Below are 2,936 nucleotides of genomic sequence, written 5' to 3' on the forward strand. Positions count from 1 at the left end.
AAAGATGTAGGGCAGTCTCACGTTTTTTGTCCATACACCTTTTTCAGTATACGTATTTCTGTCTCATGAAATTAGGCAACATTATTAACATCATGGTTATGGATACCCTTTCCTGATATCTGAATAAATAATATTTTTAATGGTGTAGAAAATTTTTTGACTTTCGATTTGATTTACATCTCCTCATGTTGATAATTGTGACCAATAACTATGACCATGTTTTGTACAAATTTGGTAATATTTAGCTCCAGTCAAAGAGTAAACTAAGCAACAGACACACAGAGGACAGTCATGCCTCTCCAACTCATAATATTTTATCCATTATTTCCCTTTCCTTGACACATTTTCTCTAAAATGTTACATCTGATAAGTAAAAGCACTCCGTCTTCAGGCCACAAGTGGCCCATCGGGACCATCCGACCGCCGTGTCAACCTCAGCTGAGGATGTGGTCAGCACACTGCTCTCCCAGTCATTATGATGGTTTTCTTTGACCGGAGCTGCTACTATTCAGTCGAGTAGCTCCTCAATTGGCATCACGAGGCTGAGTGCACCCCGAAAAATGGCAACAGCGCAAGATGGTACGGATGGTCACCCATCCAAGTGCTGGCCATGCCTGACAGTGCTTAACTTCGGTGATCTGACGGGAACCAGTGTATCCACTGCAGCAAGCCCGTTGCCCTCTGATAAGTAAGGTGACAAAAATATACACTCCTGGAAATTGAAATAAGAACACCGTGAATTCATTGTCCCAGGAAGGGGAAACTTTATTGACACATTCCTGGGGTCAGATACATCACATGATCACACTGACAGAACCACAGGCACATAGACACAGGCAACAGAGCATGCACAATGTTGGCACTAGTACAGTGTATATCCACCTTTCGCAGCAACGCAGGCTGCTATTCTCCTATGGAGACGATCGTAGAGATGCTGGATGTAGTCCTGTGGAACGGCTTGCCATGCCATTTCCACCTGGCGCCTCAGTTGGACCAGCGTTCGTGCTGGACGTGCAGACCGCGTGAGACGACACTTCATCCAGTCCCAAACATGCTCAATGGGGGACAGATCCGGAGATCTTGCTGGCCAGGGTAGTTGACTTACACCTTCTAGAGCACGTTGGGGGGCACGGGATACATGCAGAGGTGCATTGTCCTGTTGGAACAGCAAGTTCCCTTGCCGGTCTAGGAAAGGCAGAACGATGGGTTCGATGACGGTTTGGATGTACCGTGCACTATTCAGTGTCCCCTCGACGATCACCAGTGGTGTACGGCCAGTGTAGGAGATCGCTCCCCACACCATGATGCCGGGTGTTGGCCCTGTGTGCCTCGGTTGTATGCAGTCCTGATTGTGGCGCTCACCTGCACGGCGCCAAACACGCATACGACCATCATTGGCACCAAGGCAGAAGCGACTCTCATCGCTGAAGACGACACGTCTCCATTTGTCCCTCCATTCACGTGTGATCAGTCCTGATTGTGGCGCTCACCTGCACGGCGCCAAACACGCATACGACCATCATTGGCACCAAGGCAGAAGCGACTCTCATCGCTGAAGACGACACGTCTCCATTTGTCCCTCCATTCACGCCTGTCGCGACACCACTGGAGGCTGGCTGCACGATGTTGGGGCGTGAGCAGAAGACGGCCTAACGGTGTGCAGGACCGTAGCCCAGCTTCATGGAGACGGTTGCGAATGGTCCTCGCCGATACCCCAGGAGCAACAGTGTCCCTAATTTGCTGGGAAGTGGCAGTGCGGTCCCCTATGGCACTGCGTAGGATCCTACGGTCTTGGCGTGCATCCGTGTGTCGCTGCGGTCCGGTCCCAGGTCGACGGGCATATGCACCTTCCGCCGACCACTGGCGACAACATCGATGTACTGTGGAGACCTCACGCCCCATGTGTTGAGCAATTCGGCGGTACGTCTTCCCGGCCTCCCGCATGCCCACTATACGCCCTCGCTCAAAGTCCGTCAACTGCACATACGGTTCATGTCCACGCTGTCGCGGCATGCTACCAGTGTTAAAGACTGCGATGGAGCTCCGTATGCCACGGCAAACTGGCTGACACTGACGGCGGCGGTGCACAAATGCTGCGCAGCTAGCGCCATTCGACGGCCAACACCGCGGTTCCTGGTGTGTCCGCTGTGCCGTGCGTGTGATCATTGCTTGTACAGCCCTCTCGCAGTGTCCGGAGCAAGTATGGTGGGTCTGACACACCGGTGTCAATGTGTTCTTTTTTCCATTTCCAGGAGTGTAGATTGCACCTGTATGTAAGAACACTGTTTATTTGAACTTCTTGGTTGAGTATATGTTTCCAGCACATGCATTGTCATGCATACTGACCAATGGCCTTGCTTTGTTATATACACTAGTTCTCATGAGATCTCTGAAGTTAAGCAAAGTTGGGCAAAGCCAGTAATGGGGTAAGTAACTGCTGGTTGCTTTTCCTTTGTCTTTATTGTAAAGGGACGAAGAGGTGGTCGTGTAAAGTATTTGATCACCCATCTTTGTGCCAATGTCCAGGATTAAATTCCAAACCTATCTGCAGTGTCTCACAAAGGGTAGTCATGTAACACTGTTGATGGTTAACCGTTTGTCAAATGAGGACTTTAAGCTCTGTTTTTCCCTTGGTTCTATTTCAGGGGAATAGGATGTATGCCAGCACTGGGTTTCAGCCTCTCCCTTTTCTTGTCATCATCCAACAGAAACATAGCGCCTCACTACGAAAAGTCACCTACATTTATCAGGTACGCTTAAATACACAACTTTCACACTTCATGAAGGAAAGGTGCATTGTGCATGATGGAGGGAAAAACCTTCCAATAAGGTGGCTGAACCTGTAAAAAATTCAAAGTCCATTGTTGTGTGAAATGATCTGCTCTTTGCACATTTATCTATAATATCAGATGATTCAACAATAGAAGAAAAATTGC

At 49.0% G+C, this 2,936-nt stretch overlaps 1 pseudogene; it reads right to left on the reverse strand.

Annotated features, from left to right (window-relative positions):
* Positions 1-561: 561 nt before the first annotated feature.
* LOC126185882 (5S ribosomal RNA) lies at positions 562-679 on the reverse strand (annotated as a pseudogene).
* Positions 680-2,936: the final 2,257 nt, after the last annotated feature.

This window comes from Schistocerca cancellata, chromosome 4 (genome assembly GCF_023864275.1).
Source record: "Schistocerca cancellata isolate TAMUIC-IGC-003103 chromosome 4, iqSchCanc2.1, whole genome shotgun sequence".
Lineage (NCBI taxonomy): Eukaryota > Metazoa > Arthropoda > Insecta > Orthoptera > Acrididae > Schistocerca > Schistocerca cancellata.